Genomic DNA, 20,614 nt, shown 5'->3' on the forward strand with positions numbered 1-20,614 from the left:
GTGTGTGTGTGTGTGTGTGTGTGTGTGTGTGTGTGTGTGTGTGTGTGTGTGTGTGTGTGTGTGTGTGTGAGAGAGAGAGAGAGAGAGAGAGAGAGAGAGAGACAGAGACAGCACATACCTGTCAAATTATTTTGACTGTCATAGACATTCAATTAGCACTCTAAAGTCCAGCATTATTCAGTTTCTGTAATCCTCAGTGATTCACCAGCAAATAAAACATTCTACAGTGAAAAGAACAAAACTATGAGGCAAAATCAGGGGTGGTTTTCAAAATCAGGAACAGTTAAGAGATAGTGGATGGGTTGCAGTGCCTTGCACTGTATAATTTTTTTTCATTCATTTGATCACAGTCAGACATCTGAGGTGTAGTTAGAACCAGATCATGGTCAAATGGGGTCCATGGCAGGGTAATTGGTCAGACCCTCCTCACACACACCGCAGCCCCCATTACTTGGCTATTTCTTCCCAGTTACCATAAACACTGTTCAAACCTCTTGGTCTGCATTCTATTTTCTTCTTTACTTCTACAATGATTACAGATATTTTGATTTAATTTAATACTTTCATTTCAAATTTTATAGCACAAACAACAATAGACATTTGCTAAACAAAACAATACAGTTTCACAATGAAAACAGACTTAGCATTAACTGTAAATGTCTCTGTCATTGAAACTCACATTCATTGAAAATGGCATTGAAATTCACATTTGGAGAAAACCCCATTAGCCAAGGGTAAATACAATTTACCTTTGGGCTGTCTTTAAATCATACAGCCCTTGTAAACATTTTAAGGACCCTGCATCCATGCACATATTCTTTGATTCACCTTTCTGATTCTATTAAATTATATTCCTTGTACAGTACAGCACTACTTGTTAGAGAGTTGGTTTAAATTTGTAGTTTTTGACATTTTTCCAGGAAGCAAAGAAACAAAACGTATGAACCAATAATGACAAAACTGCCCATTTCAGAACAGTTCAACCATTAAAGGCCACTAAAACGTCTATTACAATCCACCAATATAAGTCAATAGCTACAGTCTCTACAGAAGTAAAAGTCATCTGAATAATTCCACATTAAAGAGATATGTAAGTAATGAAGAGGTTGCTGCTAGCAAACAACTTAATATATCAGTGTTTCATCTACAAATTCAGTGTCGGCTGCCCTTGAAAAATAAATTGCCCATGTTACATTAAAAAAATTGGTAAGTTGGTAATATTGCAATAGGGGAATAGATGGCAAACCAACAACAGGTTCATAATTACTAGGCATCTCATCCAAAGGAGGACCCACTCAGGAATGCAACCCCCCCCCCAAAAGACAACACAGTATCTACACTCCATCTACATGTTGTGGGAGTAGAATCCACATCCTTCTGCATCAAAAGCAAGTACACTACCTGTTGTGCTACTAACAGTGCTTTCAGATTTTGTAGAACAGACAGTGATGGACATTTTCTAAACAAAACAGTTGCATATTGAAAACAGACTTAGCATGAACAGCAGTAATTTTTTACGTAAAGAAGTAAAAGTTGTGGCGGCCCTCCAGCCATCGGGGGCCCCTTACAGCCAGCAGGCTCTATGTACTGCCTGGGTCACCTAGTGCTTGATCTGGCTCTGGGTGTAGTCAGTCAAAAAACTATCTGTAACTGCTGGACACATATGTGTGTGTGTGTGTCTGTGTGTGTGTGTGTGTGTGAGCGCATGCATGTGTGCATGTGCGCGTGTGCGCGTGTGCGCGTGTGTGCGTGTGTGTGTGTGCGTGTGTGCGTGTGTGTGTGTGTGTGTGTGTGTGTGTGTGTGTGTGTGTGTGTGTGTGTGTGTGTGTGTGTGTGTGTGTGTGTGTGTGTGTGTGTGTGTGTGTGTGTGTGTGTGTGTGTATATGTACATCAAATACTAACAAAGCTTATATTTTGGATGTCAAATACTTCCTTCAGCAACAATTACATATGTTAATGCAAGCTTGAAACATTAGGTGGAGGAAATATTTTGCATCAAAAATATAAAAAGTATACAGTATTAAAAATGCAAAATAATTTAACTTGTAGCACATTATCTAAGACCAATAATACTCTGTAGAGTGATGTTATCATGAGATTAATACCCTTCCAGGGGTGAAAGGCTTTCCACCTGTAGCACTGAGCCTCACGTGACTCTTGGTCATGCATTAATTCAGTGATAATGCCCAGCTAGTCAGGAATTATTGATTGCACATCAATACACAGTATGGAGGCAAACTTCTGTATTAGCTGCCTTGAAACAGTGTACAGTACTCTTACTTGGGTCAGTAATAGGTTTATAGGTTCAGAGGTAAGTACTAGGCTAGCTGCCCTTCTGGGCCATTTTAAACCTAGCCAATTTCCCTTTTTGTGCTTGAAATAACCTATCATATTTGGTTATAGATTAGTCTTACTCATCCCATGGTCAATAATTACATATTACCCCTAATGTGAATAACTGGGATCATACCACAGATAATTTGCGGGGACCCGTGCATGGGAAAAAGCATTTAGGAGCTGTCCATTAGTAGTGCAAGGGGCAGTCCTGGGGTAAATTTTCTATTCCCATCCATAGACTTAAGTTGCATTTGAAAATGAACAGGAATGAACTTTGTTTTATGTAGATGGGGAGACTGTTCCACAGCAGTTGTATCCTCTGTGAACTAGATCTATCCCTCCAAACTGCTCTGTTGCATAGCTATCAACTGTCCAGAGTTTCACAGAATGGACAGATTTTTGTCTCATATTTTTGGTGTGTGCCTTATAAAATGTGTGGTTTTCCTGCAAATCACTTAGGATTGAAGTCACTAAATAATGACATACATTTGAGTTTCAGACTTCAAAACCTTCAGAAAATGTATGCTAATACAACTCCTGTTATTCTGTCAACTCTCTGATTTTATAAGTGCAATATTTATAATCTGTCCCTATTTTGGAGCCTTTGTCCCTCCCATTATTTTAGGCTTTGTCCAGATTTCTTGTGCTAAGAGGTTGACAAGTATGTTCTGTTGATGTTGCAAAAGAGGTTTAGATCCTGATACCAAGTATTTCTAATGTCAGTTGACTTGATGATGTGCAGTAAATCCATCAGTAATGGGTCAGAAAATGCTTTATGTGCCAGATAACAGATCACCTCTTAGGACTCTGTAGGATACCATGTATAGTGACAGGGCTTTGAGTCTGTCCATGCAGGACATGTTGTTTAGGCCTTGCATCCTTTTAGTAAGGTATCTGTGTGGGTATTGCAGTTATTTCATGTGTCTGGACAGATGCATCCCAAAGGTGGAATTATATGCAATTATTGGTCTAATGATGGGTGAGTAAAGGCGGGACAATGACATCCTTAGATCTAGACATAATCTCTTTGGCTATAAACTGTGCCATATAAAGGAACTTGCATACAATAATAAACACATGGTCAAAAGTTAAGTCACTGTCTTCATAAGTATCGAAATCCTGAACAATCAGGTCAACTCATAGGGGCGTATTGTCAATGAGGTAGCTCCCTGGGGTAGATGACATCCCAAAGGGTACAATAATACATTTTTTTAGCATTTAGTTTCAGACAACCACCAGTTGTTTATTTGAGACAAACTTTCCTGCAGGATGGCTAAGGAATCTGGGGATTCAATGACTGCTTCTAGCTTGCAGTTATCTGAAACTTTAGTCAGCCAGATCCCTTTGGTATTTGTTTTTACTTCAGAAAATTAGTTGCCAAACAGGAGTGGCCCCAGCACAGAATCTTTGGGGACTCCACTCATGACTGGTCTCTCTGTGGAGGTAACATTCCTGTTTTGATTATTTGTATCCTATCTGTCACCCAGTTTGCAATCCAGCAAGTGACACAGGGGTTTATTCCCAGTTTATTTAGTCTTTTCTGCTATGCCTGAGTGGAGAATTGTGTCAAAGGCTCTGGGCAGGTAGAAATATGCGATGTGTGCTGCTTTTCCTTCATGCATTGTTTTGATAACCTTTTTAAAAAATCCACCAGGTTGAATAAGCATGAACTGCCCTTGATGAATCCAGACTAAGAAAAGTCTAGTATTTGGAGGTTCCCTATATCCTGATTGATTAATTCCATAATAAGCCTTTCTGTCTCTCATTTACTTATGTGTATCATCCCTGGAGATAGTAGTTAAGCTAGTCTCATAATTTGCCAATATGCCTATTCCACTCTTTACTCACATTTTAATTTGGGGTAATCCCTGGCCTCTTGTACTGACCAATGATATTTTGCAGCTTTTGTTTTCCATTGCTATCGCCTCTAATAACCTATCACTGAAAAAGTGGAATCAAACATGTACAGAAGGAAGGGCCTTTCTATGGAACATCAAACTATAAATTGTAAAAGTTAAATTGTTTAAACTGTACTGTAAAACATGCTTACATAACTCCTGGCTGAGCACACAATTTTTTGTTACATTTTTTGCTTGCTTGTTCCCTGTTGCTTATCAAAACACCCCCTGCCCAACCAATTAGTTCCTTCATTCCCATTAATCTAATGCCCACACCTGCTAGGGGCAGGGCTTGGCAGCAGAGGTGGTCACCTCCCCCCCACTCCCTGTGCATATGCCACAATGTCCCAGTACATCCCAGCTCCATGTGCATATGCCACAATGTCCCAGTAGATCCCAGCTCCCTGTACATATGCCACAGTGTCCCAGTAGATCCCAGCTCCCAATGCATATGCTACTATGTCCCAGTAGATCTCAGCTCCCTGTGCATATGCCACAATGTCCCAGTAGATCCCAGCTCCCTGTGCATATGCTACAATGTCCCATTAGATGATGTGCATTAAGTATGTTAGGTTGTGGTTTCCTCTTTTTTGAAGGATGTCCCATTTACAGCCCTGCTCCTTTGAGGCACGTGCCCATTGGAGTTCATAGGCTCATAGGTGTTTACAAGGATAATGACCACAGGGGCCTTTTTAAGCCTAGCAGTGTATCCCAAAGCTCTCACACATTCTGGTACTTTTTAGTAAATGTAAGCAGGGGCTTTTGAGATTAAACATTTACAAGCAGCTGCCTGGGAGCTGAACCATTTACATGCTGTCTTTGTCCATTAGCATACCTCTCAACTGCCCAGATTTTCACATAATGTCCAGATTTTTGCCTCATATTTTAAATCTGTTCCTTGTAAAATTTGTGTTTTTCTGAGTTGTTGTGGCAAATTACTGAGGATTGAATTCACTAGAAAATGACAAGCAGGCTTCATATCCTTCAGAAAATATGTTGTAACACAAGACCTTTTATTCTATCAACTTTCTAAGATTATAAGAACAATATTTAAAATTTGTCCCTATATTTGGGGCTTTGTCCTATCATTATTTTTTTGGCTTTGTCCAGATTTTTTGAGCTATGTCCATTAGAAACAAGGTGCCAAACCAGGGATGAATTTCCTGTTCCCCATCCCATTGTCAAAGTTATACTTGAATTGGGTTACGGAGGGCCTCGGCTTTACATGGCTGGGGAACCTGTTCTAGAGAATCAGTAGCCTCTGGGGTACACACCTGCCTCTTCAGTAGGTCCTATTTAGACCACAGGCAAGATTTAAGTCTTTAGAATGGGTAATTCTGGTGATTGTTTTGAAGATACACAGGAGGTACATCAGAGTGGAGTCGGACAATGACTTGTATGCCAGGCATAGATCTCCCCACAACAGCCTGTAGGAGACAGAATACAGGGATAGGGCCTTGAGGCGGTCTGCATAGTGAAAAAATTACATGGCTGTTACTTGCTGCTTGCTGTGGGATGGATTTAAAGTGCTCCCAAGACACTCAGTCTTGCTGGCTGGACTCTGCCAAAATTCAAAGTCTGGTCATATCTGCACTCACAGTCTGCTGCATACAGAAACCCGCAGAACATACACCGATGAGAGAATACACCCCGCAGCACCTGTCTCCAAGGGCAGCAACCAACAACCTCTACAATAAATCAAACTGGACAAACGTTGCAGCCAACACTGTTCCAACTCCACTTCTCATACAGTACAGATGACGTGAGAGACACAACATTTACCTTAGGACAAATGAGTCCCTACCATACCTCTAACATAACTGGATTTATACAGCTCTTTATATACAGTTTTAGTCCTCTTGGTATTCTATTTTGGAGAATTGCTTATCCTGTAGAAACAATACTAAGCTTCCTTGTTTAACAATGTCTTGTAAGAGACCAGCTTTTCTGACAGTGTGAATATCCTGTAACAGTGTCCTGATGTCCATGTAGAAAAATATATTTTTGAGGAAACACATTGTTCTGTATTCTATTTGGATCTGTGTATAAGAACATCTGTTCTTGTGCCATATCCTGTTTTCCATGCAGAAAAACATATTTTTGAGAAAACACATTGTCACAGTGTCATAAACATATCCTGTTGTTTTAGGAAACATATTGTGTCCATCCTGTTATTTTAGGAAACATATTGTGTCCATTTTTTATATGCAGAAAAACATGTCAGTGTTCTTTAAAAGCAGATTTAGCATTTTTGCTCTTGCATACATCCTGTTTTAAGTCTGTAAGGGAAAAATGTCCATTCTTTAAAAGCAGATTTTGTATTTTTGCTCTTGCATACATCCTGTTTTTAAGTCTGTAAGGGAAAAATGTCCATTCAGCAGATTCCTTTTCCAAGCCATGGTCATTTAGTATGACTGCTGATCACATATTACTAAACTCTGTTTCTGCATTTAAGCAAGCTTTTTCTTTCAGCATATTTACAACATAATTAATTTCAGCATTATATTAATAAAATCTAACAATTCCCTCTGTTTTTAAACATACTCAAAACATTTTATATAGAAAACACATTAAGAAACAAACCTATAGTCTTCTATTGATACAAGTCAAAATGCAATTTTACATAGTTAATACAATGATATTAAGTATTACTACAAAACTGAATGTATTTAAAACTTTTTCTTTTGCAGACCATTCTGTGAAAATATTTTATCAATTATGAGCTGTGTCTGCTTTAATGTTATTTTTTTTAACATGATCAATTTATTCTTTTGCAATCACAGAATTTAATTTATGACTTAGAACTGTTCCATTAACTCTTTGCAACTGTTGAATTAACTATAAGAGACAGTAACCATGTGCTACTGCAAGCATTTATACACTACTGAAAACACACAATTTCAATGTCATTTTAACCATAACATTGTGGTCATGTCTCTGAACTGCTCATTAACATCTTGGTAAAATACTGAACTGGGCTTAGATAATAAATATTTGAAAGCAATTATTTTACTGGGGTAAAACCAATGATATTACAACTTGACAAATTACTTTCAAACTTATTACAGTGTATTCTGTACAGTACGTATTTACATAGACTGTTTGCTGTTCATGCATTTCAATCTAGTAGGTACCCTGGACCCATTTTTTATTTAAATATGTTTTTTCACACATATTTATTACTAGACATTAATCTCACTTGTACTGAATTCTTCTGCATTTGTACATACAAAGACTATAAAGTACATTTAGTCTAATCTTACAAATTTAATAACATTAATATTAAGCAAAATCTTGGAAAATGTTTATGTCTCTTTAGAAATATCTAGTGGAATAGATACCAAATTCATATGTCCTGTTATTTTAAACTACATACTCAACAATTATTAAAAATATTCATGCTTTTTATACCAACATTGTTTTGCCAAAAACATATTAAAAATAGTGACCATACTTGCTATTAGAAACATTTATGCATTTTGCATATCTTTATTCTGTCTTGTATAGCTTTATCAATTTTAAGCCATCTCTCGTTTTTTAAACCATCTCTTGTATAGCTTTACAGTTTAACAGGTTGTAAATACAATTTAATACTAAACAATACAATAATAACCATTATGATAGCTATTAACAACTTGTAAGATATCTTATCCTGTCAGGTTTAATCCAGTTTACCAGTATTTCTAATACACTTGTTATTTATGCCCTGTTTTCTTTTAGTGAGAAACCTCTGTGGACATTCCAGTTATTGGATATGCCTAGTAAGGTACATACAAAAGGCAATATTAGACTCAGTGATAGGTCTGACAAATTCAAAATACAATGGAATAATGACTTCCTTGGGCCTAGATGCCATATCTTTGTTTATGCATTGCGCAACATAGAATGATTTCCTCACTACTGTAGACACTTGATTGTCAAAGTCTAGATTACTGTCTATTTGAGTCCACATGTCCCTGACTAATGGGTCAGCTCTAAGAGGTGTGCTGTCAATATGATAGTTACCAGAGTGGATGACTTTCTGATGGATAATATTATGCATCTATTTGCACTTAGTTTTAGTTCACAGATCTGACACCAGTTATTTTCTGTGTCAGCCCTTCCTGGAGTGCATTTGTGTCAGTGGGGGATTCAATGACAGCTCCTAACTTACAATAATCTGCAAGAGGCCATTGACATTGGTCCCAGGGACAATGCCAGAGAGACTCTGCTTGTGACTGGCATCTTTGTGGAGGTGAATTCACCAATTCTAACTTTCTGGGTCTTGTCTGTGAGACAACGGGTTATTCACCAGGTGACATAAGGATTTATACCTAACCTCTTGAGATTGCCAACAATGCCTAAGTGGGGTATTGTGCCAAATGCCTTGGCCAGATCAAGGTAGGCAGTGTGAACCATTTTGCCCTCATTCATTGCTTTGGTGATCTTCTCAAAGAAGTCCACCAAGTTGAGTAGGTATGACCTTCCCTTGACGAAACCAAATTGGGTTGGGTCTGGTATCTGGAGGTTTCTTATATCACTATTGATCATTTCCATGATAATTCTTTCAATAACTTTAGTTTCCAGGGTCTGTATTTGGCCTACCTTTTTCCAGAGGGATGACTGTTGCTGTTCTCCATTCATTAGGCACAAAGCCTGTTTGGAGGCTACAGTTAAATAACATTTCCAGAGGGCCTGATAGGCCGTGTTTCATGCTATTTTGAAGGCATCTTTGGATACAGTCTGGGCCCATATTAATGCAGTGTTCTTGGCCTTAGAGAGAGCATTAAGAACCTGTTCCCTAGTGATAGCAGGGGGGAGTTATATTTGAATTGAATAACCATTTATAAACACCTTTTTCATAATGAGTATACAATGAACTCTAAATATTTATTTACAACTCTGTACATATTTAGTTTCAAAGTACAGATATTTGTGTTTACTTCCTACATTCACATTGCAAACAATGAACACTGAGCACTTAAGACATAATTACAGATATTGTTGTAATCAATATTTTATACTTGTTCTTGTATGTTTGATATTATGTACTTTAAAAAAACATCTATGCAGTAAAGAACACATGACTTGCTATTAACGCTATGAAACTGAAATTGGCATAATATGGCATTAGGCTAGTCTATATATCAGCAAACACTGTATTGCAATGCACACTGCAGTTATTACCACAGGCTCATAATGATTAAATCTTGTTTTGAAATATAGAGATGATGACAGACTGGCATATATTCTTGTGATCAGAATTTACCTTTTCTTATGGACAACAACATTTCCCCTAAACATGAGATAATATTTTAGCACAAATGTATGCAGCCATAGTCAAAGTTAAGGGATATTTTAACAATTTTTTGAAAAGATCAACTGTTAATAAACAGCAAGGGTATTATCATATTCTTAACCACAGGGTTTAGTTTAGGACAGGATAGTAAATGTTTCTGAAATCAGCTAAGAATCTTTAGTTGTCCTACAGTATTATGTCTTTTTATACAATTTAATATATTTTATTTGCTTGCATCTTTAGTAACTATTTCAATTAGTGTCTTTACTTTTATTCCAAGAGCTATTTTTTGAGAGCTTCTGGCATATTTACTGCCCAGGATTACCCAATTTGTGAATCTTGCTGTGAATAATTTAGCATAGGTTCATAAGTTCATAGGTATACAAGCCCAGCCAAAAAGGTACCCTGGCTTTTGCCACTCAAGAAAATTATTTTCCTGTGCCACTGTCGAGCAAAGCCACAGAAGTGATCCCTGGGGTGAATTTCCTTTTTCCCATCCAATCATCAAGATTTTTCTTGAAGAGTGCTAATGAGGAGCTTTGTTTGATATAGATAGGTAGTTTATTCCAGAGTATGAGAAGTCTCTGGGACAGGAATCTATCCCTCCGGCATGTTCTGTTTATTGTGGTGACAAGGTTTAGGTCCCTAGAGCATGTAGCTCAGAGGGATTGGGATTTCTTTAAGTGGAGCATGTCCAACAGCTCTGGGTTTGACATAGCTTTGTATGTTAGGCAGAGGTCACCTCTGAGTAGGTGATATGCGATGGAGTAAAGCTGGAGTTTTTTGAAACGGTCTGCGTAGGGCATTTGTTTGAGGCTGGTAATCCTCTTTGTGAGGTATTTCTGTGGCCTTTCCAATTGTTGTAGATGTTTTGTGAGGTACATACCAAAAGGGGCATTGTACTCTACAATTGGTCTAATACGTGATGAGTAGAGGGGAACAATGACTTATTTTTTTCTGGATGAGAAACCTTTTGTGATGAGGTGTGCCACGTAGAAGGATTTCCTGACTACTGTGCCAATGTGATTATCAAAGGAGAGACTACTGTCCACCTGTGTCCCAAGGTCTCTTATCACACTTTTGGTGTTAAGTATACTACCGCCTATATTGTAGTTCATGGGTACAGAGTTTTTACCAAAGGGGATGACAATGCACTTTTTGGCATTGAGCTTGAGGCCATGGCTTTGACACCAGGCATCTGTCTCAGTGAGGCCCTTTTGTAGGATGTCCACATCGTTAGGACAAATTATCAGTTTACTTTTTAAGGTCACAGGGCTAAATATTTAAATTTGTATTTGATTTATGACAAATTGTTAAACTACAATGTACTATATATCATATAACTTGCAAAATATTTGCACAGTTACCACATTTATTTTTACTTTGTTAAGAACAATTTGCATATGATTTTTACAATGTTTTATCAATCAACAAGGCTGTGTAATTTGCATGTAACCTTAAAACTATAACGGTAACAGCTGTTCTCATTCAGGGCTTCCAGATCTTGCAGCATTTTATTTTATTTATCCACTTCAAAATATATATTCTGAGGCAGTAGGCATTAAACATAAATTATACTTTTCTTTATCTACATGAGTCATTAATTTGGCGTGATATAATGAATACTAAGAAAAAGTCAGTTACCTGAAATCTTGGACAGTAATGTCAGACTACAGCCCAATAAAGAGACATGATGTTCTATGTACGAGAATCTCCCACCAGTATGTGTGTCTCATGATACATCTACTAACACTGATGCAGTAGGTATCAGAGATAATTGCAATGTTGCAGACAGTGCTCTGGAGTCAAACTATAGTGATAAAAGTTGTTATCAATCTGTTTACTACCAATAATTAACAGTTATGGAGTAACTTGGAACCTGACTCAGAAGCTGTCAGCTGTTTGACTTTAAACAAGCTTTACTTAACCTCCTCTAAGCAGGAAAGTAGAAATGTAGTTCTTATGACTGGAATTAATGAGCACTGTGTGTTATGTTAAAAACACAGTGAGAACTACATCTAAAATATTGCAGTTTGCTAACAACATGGGGTTTGGACTTACTGTAGTGATATCCCTCCTATGAGAGAGCATTATGGGCCTGTTCCCTAGTGATAGCAGGGGGAGTTATATTTGATGGTATTTACTGAGTAAAGGTTGATAGGGAGAGAGGGGTAAAGTTGGAGCTGAATTTGTCAGCCAGAACTTTAGCCAGACAGTACCATTCTTCTCAATCCAATGTATTTTCTGCATCTGCTCTGATGTCTTCTATTCAGACTGCCCAGATAGCACCAGACATAATAATTACTGTTGTTAATGCAATGTCTTTACGGGAAAGGGGAGTAGAACTAACCCAGAGTCATATAGATCCTTAAGTCCACTTTTGTGTTGTGGAAAAACAATGGAGAAGGTAATATTGGATAAGTTATTGTCAGAACTGAATAGGTTGGAACTTGAAACCATATATCAGCATGCATAAGTTGAAAACAGATCTATTACCACCTGTAACATGATGTTCTATAACAATATAATAACAGATATGAATGAAAACTTGTGTTGTGATGTAATATATATAGACTTAACTTCAGCATTTGACAGGGTTGTGATGCCCGTGCCCTGGCCCAGCAATCAAGGAACCACAATCCTCACTACTAACACCAGAGAGGGCATATCATATGAGAGGAAAGGATAACAGATACACACAGTAAAGTGTAATTTCCCTTAAGAGCACACAGATATCACAGTCAGTCTGTGGCTGGTCACTCCCTTGCTCCTCAGGTCCCCAATAAGACTCCCCACTGACACAGCTATAGGGTCCAGATCTCAGCCTAGCTGGCAAGCTAAAATATACAGTACCCTCTCTGTCCAACCAGTGCTTCATGTCCCTGCCCAAGTAGCTGACACACACATACACACTTTGAGATAAGTATTTATACAACTTCATAGACACTCCTGGGAAAGGCTGACACAGATTCTCCAGCTGTGCCCCTATACCCAGACTATACGGTAATAATTCCTGCCACCAACAGCTAATAATTATCAGCTACCCAAAGGCCCTTAAAAGGGTATCCAATTACTGTGCAATATTATTATCCAATAGTAGTGTAACTACGTAATCAAGGCTTATTGGAAGGGCTTAGTACAAGATTACTTATAAGCATGCAATGTACTCTAGAGCTTAATTTATCTCTATGTAAACCAGCCACAGTTTAAAAGGTTTTAAAATATTTAATAATAAATACTGAAAATACAAGACAATACTACTACGCCACATTGCTATTCAAGAGTTCAGAGATCACACAGAAACATTAAATAATTCAGTAATACAGTTCTGACATAACAGAAAAACACTTAGTCTAATCTTTATAGTCCTAGCTATTTCTACAAGAAAAAACACCTCTAAGATAACTTACTTAAGACAACAGGCAGTGCTGAGTTAGATGTCTAAGATCACAATGATTAATAATCTCTGGTTCTCACTGTTTAAATTGAAACTCCAGTTCTGATAAACATTACATCATCTTTTTCACCCTTCTGGTAGTTCCCAGGCTACACATTAGCTGCATTTACATTCCTTTACACTTAGAGCAATAAAGGACATTCCACATGTAAATTCTGGTCATTAACTTTAACCTTAAAACAATAGGCAGGAAGCCTTCCTCTAGCCAAACTGGAGCTGACTTGTAAAACATCAAAGGCAGTAATGAAATCATTTTAATTTCAAAAGAAAGATTTGAAATGCTTGACTTAGTTTTCCTTACAGCAGATGGCAATGTTGCCACATTGTTTTAAGTTCAACATTTCACATTTACGAATGATAAAATTGTCTGCACAATTCTATCTGGCTAGGCTGGCAGCCTTCACCTTTCTCTACCCAATCTTCACATCGGTCATACACAAAACACTAACCAATAAATTAGTACAACTAGTTATTGATGTACTCTTGATACGATGGATAGCTGCACGGCTTAGAAATAGGACATGGCAAGTATCATACAGCAACTGGACAGGTGAAATCCTTGGTTACAGTCAGGGTGTCCCACAGGGCTCTGTCCTAGGCCCTTACTTGTTTAGAGTGTATCTTTCAGACTTAACTTTGTCATCTGAGGTGTTCTACAATCTATATACAGACAACCTGAAACTAAGTAAACTGATTGCATGTGTTATAGATAAGGCATGTCTGCAAAATAACTTGACTAAATTGACCATTTGGGCACAGGGGAATAATATGCTGATAAATACATCAAAAACTAAGCATATGAGATTTGGGAGATATAAACTGAAAAGTGAATATTTAATACAGCACACAGTGATTGAAACTGTAGATTCATTTAAAGACCTGGGTGTGTGGGCAGATTCAGCTGTGAGTTTTTCTAATCATATCAACCAGTTGGCTAATGACAGTTATAGAAATATAGGTTGTATAAAAGAGGTTTATAAAGTCTAGGAAATAAAAAAAATGAAGTCATTGTTTGTTAGTTACATTAGACCCAAACTTTAGCATGGAATAATAATATAGAAACCCTATAAGAAAACAAGCATGAGTAAACTGGAAAGAGCACAGCAGAAACAAATCAAGGCCATCCATGGATGTGAAAATTTAAGTTATTACAAAAGACTAAAATATCTGAACTTGTACAGTGTCTCTTACAGATATCTAAGACGAGATCTTATTTGGGTATATAGGGCATTTAGGGACAACTGCCTTTGGTAATCTTTGGGGTTATCCAAAAGCACTAGAGAATCATCAGACAACCTATGTAGAAGGTTCTATAGGAATGAGAAGTGTACTAATTGGTTCTCTGGCAGAGTAGTTGATGCATGGAACAGACTACCAAATTACATTAAAACAAGTACTAGTTCAGATATTTTTAAGAACAGCCTGGACACTTATTGGCAAGCTAGAAGGGCATTAATGCCCGTTGCCCATAATTGAAATATTTGCATGTATGTATGTATATATATGTATGTAAGTTATCTATCTCTCTTTCTCTCTCTCTCTCTCTCTCTCCCTCCATAACATACTCACACTGATCAAGAATAATTAAATCTCAAAGCCAATGTACCATACAGACTGCCAGTATTGCCACAAACTATTGTAATTATGATTCAGCATATAAAATGGTGTATTGAAGAATGCCAGAATTGCTTCAGACTTACTGTAACTACTTTCTGCTTCTAGGAAGGTGGAATTTTCCTATCCCGAAATACCTTATTATATAAATTCCAAAAGGACAGGGGAAAACCTAATCATTGTAAAGTCTCTGCTTCTGCTAGGAACCCATTATTACCTGCTGATTCCCTTCCTACTTGCCTGGCCATAATTTCCAATAATTATTCTTGCATAATCGCCCTAATCAGCAGTGCATTCTATTTACTTACAAACTAATCTAATTTAAATCAAGATTATTCAGGTAGGTGATTATCTGTTCCTCTTTTTGATCCCACTTGGCTTTGGTAATCCAATTTAAATTTACATTATTAAGATAGATGATTATTTGTTTCTCTTTTTGAGCCTTGTACGTATTTGATACCATATGTAGTATAGCCCTGCTATTAGTATAGGATCAAAGTCACCCAGGCATCCTATACATTTTGTTGTGCTGCAGTAACCCCACCTCCCACAAATGTTGCTGCCATAATGCTACAGCTAGTAAACTCCAAGGCTAGGAATGTAAAAAGTATTTATCTTTCAAGGTCTCACTGTAGAATTGCAATTCCTTATCTAGGGGCCCTTTCTGTATTTTCTGCATTATTACTTTATGGTTGTTATCACCATCATCAAATACTTTGTTCTCCAGTTCTTTGTCCTGATGACTTTTATTTTGAAGCTTCTCTTTCCTTCTCATCCATAAGCCATCAATGTAGAGGTTTATGGTAAACAGATCACTCTTAAATCTATCCCAAACTCACATATAAATGTTCTGTGGCAAGACTAGCAATTCCAACAATTTTCTGCCAAAGGATTTCCCTTCTGTAACAAAAAGATATACGGCCATATCTTGAAACAGCTAATCTAAAATCTCTCTCTCTTATTACGTAAGTATATGTGTAATACACATTTTGAGTTTCTAGCTAAAATTTATGCAAACATTACTTGGACTGGGACTGAAACAGTTGTGTGCATATTACTATTACAGCAAGAACTAAAATGAACTAAGAATGAATAGACCAGATGTTTGCATTTTATCTGAAAGTGTTAACTGAGATTAAATCTATGTTTTTAATTAATCAAATTTGGTTTAATATCATAGGTATAAAAAATGTTAGATGGAAGTCAAAGTGCTAGCTTCTTCACAATGCCTTTTAGAAAGAAATAATAACCAGTTTAAGGAAGAAGGCAGGTGCTTGGTGAAATTATATATATATATATATATATATATATATATATATATATATATATATATATATATATATATATATATATATATATATATATATATATATATATATATATATATATATATATATATATATATGGGTTTACACTGAAAACCTAGAAACTGTATCTGTTGACCGTGTGGTCGACTTGCAGTTTTCAAGTTGATAGAATGTCAAACCAAAATGTATTGACTATACTACAGCAAACAGGTAGTGTAATTTGAGCATTTGGGTTTGACATTGTGCAGGGCGATCGCAGTTCATTGAGGAACAGGGAATTAACCCATTTCCTTAATGTAGTGTGATTTTGGAGTTGGTATATTTAATGTGCAGGGGGTGTGGGGGGTGCAGCCCCACTGCAAAAATAGTAGAATTAATGTACCCCTGACTGTAGAGTTTAACTGTACATTAATGTGCATAGCAGTAGCTGAGTGATGTCACCTCCTGCTATGTCAAATACATTGAACCACGTTTGTCGATGTATTCATTTTCACTTTGGTTTACTTTTCGGCATTCCTGATTCAGCATTTTGGGTTGACATTCTAAACGGTCAACTGAAGCAGATTTGAAATGCCAATAGAAAACCATATATATGGACCCCCTTCAAATGCTTGAAATGTCAGAACATCAACCCTCTGATCATCGAAAACCAGAGGATCGAAGCTTTGAAATATAGAACCTTATGAATAGAGATTGCAGTACAGTGTGGAACAGGAACTTTACTGTTCTCTTCACTGTAGTACGATCTTGGAGTTGGTATATTTAAGTAGGAGGGGATGTGGGGGTGCAGGGCTGCTTGCTCCCCTGCAAAAACCTGAAATAAGAAGTTTTCATTTTAGATTTTTCGTAGATTTGATATTTCAGAACTTTGATGATCTGGTCTTTGATGATCAGAGGTTTGATGTTCTGAAATTTCAATCCTATGAAGTAGACCCATACATATATATATATATATATATATATATATATAGATATATATATATATATATATATATATATATATATATATATATATATATATATATATATTTCTGCCCACTTGTCCACCTTAACATAGGTTTTACTTAACAAGGTTACTCCTTACTGGACAAATGACATTTGTCCAGCACTTTGTTACTGAGCCTTGCCTTTATTTTTGTAGCACAAATAACCCATGAATAAAGATGAATGATGCTACAGCATACATAAGGGGTATTTATGTACTGAGGCCATATAAAGTCAAACATGGCAGATTTAGAAACATTTAAGAACATTTACCTTAAGTCTGATTATATCAGTTCAGGGAGCTATCACTGCAAAAGACAGTTTTATAGCTTCATGCTATTTTCAGTTTTTGATTGAAGGTCTTCAAATTAGTGTGTGTTCTTAGCCAATGACATTAAAGAAGATGATGTGTGAAGGAAACAACCTACCAACTAAAGCCACAGCCACTGAAGGTATCAGAATGTCAATGCAAACTGTTAAAAAATAGAAAATCCATGCCTGGGAACAGTACAAGAGATGAACTTTTATCATGCATAAATCTTGGTACATAGTGGTCACAGACAGACAGTGTACAAGCATTCACCCCACCAAAAGGTGCAGTAAAAGTTATGCTCTGATTTACAAATGTCAGAAACAACAAAAACAGCCAGCACTCAACTGGAGCAAATATCTAATTTTAATGTACAAATGCAGACCAGTATCTGCCCACAGGCCTTTTTCAGTGTAAAACACATCAGTACATTCCCCTTCTTATATACCATCACATATTGAGATAATTATATCTCATTAAACAATTATTACAAATGTTCATTAAAGGTGGAAACAATCCCCCCAATTTTACTATCCAAGACTTCTCTTTTTTATTTAAAACATTATGCCAGCAGCTTTTCATTGATCTATGTCCCGACACTCTGTCAATAATAATGAATTTAAACATCACTGTTTTGTGTATAATAGTATGTTTATACAAGGCATTAGCCAGATATTTATTTCTAATGCTACTCATATGTTCTGAAATACACAATTTTAGTGGTCTAGAAGTTTGCCCTATATAAAAGGCTGTGCAAGAGCAGATTGCCAGATAAATAGCTCAATCACTATTAAAATTACCAAACATTCTGATAGAAAAAAACCCTAGATGTATTTTTACTTGAAAATTCCTTGGTGGAACATATAAATTTACAGAAAGAACAGTGGCCACAAGGATAGCAACCCACCATTTGTGTACAATCTATGGTGGTTTGTATAGAATTTATCAAGGGTGAAAATGTTTATAATGGCTAAAATAACTACTTAAAGTTTTCCCCCTTCTAAAAGAAAAAGAACATCTCTGGCTTAACAGCTCCCCAGATGCCAGAGATGTTGGGTCATAGAGCAATGAAAAGTGGCTGGCATAATGTTTTAAATAAAAAAGAGAAGTCTTGGATAGTAAAATTGGGGGGATTGTTTCCACCTGGTCTTAATGAACATTTGTAATAATTGTTTAATGAGATATAATTATCTCAATACGTGATGGTACATAAGAAAGGGAATGTACTGATGTGTTACATTGAAAAAGTCCTGTGGGCCAAGATCGGTCTGTTTTTGTACATTAAAATTAGATCTTTGCTCCAGCTGAGTGTTGGCTGTTTTTGTTGTTTTTGACTTTGCTGTTTGAGCCTATGCATCTGCCGTCCTTGCAGAGGTTCTGGTTTGCTGATTTACAAATGTGCCACAAACAAGGAAGGGGTTCTACAGCAATGTTGAGGGAATAGTCTTAGTTACAGTGCAGATGCAAATGATATCATTATTTCGTGGTTATGCAAATATCTCGGGGTGTACCACATGTAGATGTGATGAGTAACCAACTAAGGAGAACAGCATGACAGGATTGTCACCTCGTGACTCCTGGATGGCATAAAGGTGATGTTCCTTATGATGGCTTGCCTCTTTCAGGTTGTCACCTCTTGTGGTCTGGCACCATTGAAGGATCCCTCAAGCAATTCCGTTTTTTGTTTTACATGAAATATACAAAATAATACACATCTTTACAATACTTTGCACAATGTCTGACTACAAGTCCTCTGTTAGTTCATGTCAGGCCTATTTAAAAAGACTAGGTTCTTCTACAAATGATCAAAATGAAATTCCCTGAGCATTAGTAGACTGAAGACAACATGCTGAGGAACATAACCTGGATGCCTGTTTTCCACAGGAAATCATTGCCAGTGCAATTTTCACTTGTATGTTGATTCACTTCTTTTGGGAGATGTTTCCCTAATTCAATTTGGAGCAACTATGGAGTTTGTTCCTCACATAGGTGGTACAAGAGAAAACAGTTGCAGTTATTTTATTATTTTTTTTGCCCTTTTTTGTTTTGGGCATCATTTTCTGCCATTTCTGATCCTCGGGATATTGGAAATCAGCATTTCATAGAAGAGCCTAAAAGAAATGTTTTCTATTTTTCTTGCTGGCATGGCAAACCTGATTTGATTTGTATTTTGAAATACCAACATTTTTTTTCTGTAGTTCCATTACATGCAGAATTATATTCAGCATAAGTAAAACAGAGTAGCTCGGGTAGCTGGATCATTTTCTTCTAACCTGGAGGAGAAGGAGAGGGTTTTTTTTTTATAAAAGTCATTTCATATCCTGTATCTTCACTGTATATGGTCTCTAACTATGTAGCAGTATTGGGGAAGGGCTTCTGCATCAGGAAAACACTGAAAAATGTGTCTAGAAATGTATCACTTCTGAGAGAATCTCCACAGATACACAAGACTACATTTCAGTCAAAATGGTTTCACGAAATGAGAAGGCAATATGTTTCTCCTCAGCTGTCTACATGAAAAGTCCACTGATGAAATAACTCTGACTTGAACTATATCATTGAAATGATTACCAAACTTGGCTTATACAAACACAGGCCTCACTAGTGAGCAGTGCTGACTGTAATATTCTCAGAATAAATGTTATTGCTTACCAGCTATGAAGGATACTCTTGCAGTGACATGTTCTGGCATGTTGCCTGACATTTTCTTTCAATCATGTACTTTGTTTAATGTAATTGTAAATAGCCTCCAGTGTTACCACAGTGTAAATGTCTTTAGGATGGGCATCATTTACTATTGAATAAACATTGGGAGGGTGGCCTAATGGTTAAGGTGTTTGCCTTACAAACACAAGGTGCAGGCAGGAGAGAGTCAAGGAGGATAATGGCGGCTAAAAAAATGGCTCAAAAGGGCAGCTAGCTTAGTACTAATCTATGAATCTATTTATAAACACCTTTTTCATAATGAGTATACAGTGAACTCTAAATATTTATTTACAACTCTGTACATATTTAGTTGCAAAGTACAGATACGTGTGTTTACTTCCTACATTTACATTGCAAACAATGAACACTGAATACTTAATACATAATTACAGATATTGTTGTAATCAACATTTTATACTTGTTCTTGTATGTTTGATATTATGTACTTAAAAAAAACATCTATGCAGTAAAGAACACAAGACTTGCTATTAACACTATGAAACTGAAATCTGCGTCATACGGTATTAGGCTAGCCTATATATCAACAAAACTGTATTGCAATGCACACTGCAGTTATTACCACGGGCTCATAATGATTAAATCTTGTTTTGAAATATAGAGATGATGACAGACTGGCACATATTTTTGTGATCAGAATTCACCTTTTCTTATGGACAACAATGTTTCCCCTAAACATGAGATAATATTTTAGCTCAAATGTAT

General features: G+C 36.7%; 1 protein-coding gene across 6 annotated transcripts in view; it reads right to left on the minus strand.

Moving 5' to 3' along the window:
- PRUNE2 (prune homolog 2 with BCH domain) overlaps positions 1 to 20,614 on the minus strand; it is a 1,332,432-nt gene that overhangs the window by 363,498 nt on the left and 948,320 nt on the right. The gene's annotated exons all lie outside the window — the stretch shown is intronic.

Source organism: Protopterus annectens, chromosome 2.part0 (assembly GCF_019279795.1).
Source record: "Protopterus annectens isolate FY-2018-M chromosome 2.part0, PAN1.0, whole genome shotgun sequence".
In the NCBI taxonomy this organism is placed as follows: domain Eukaryota; kingdom Metazoa; phylum Chordata; order Ceratodontiformes; family Protopteridae; genus Protopterus; species Protopterus annectens.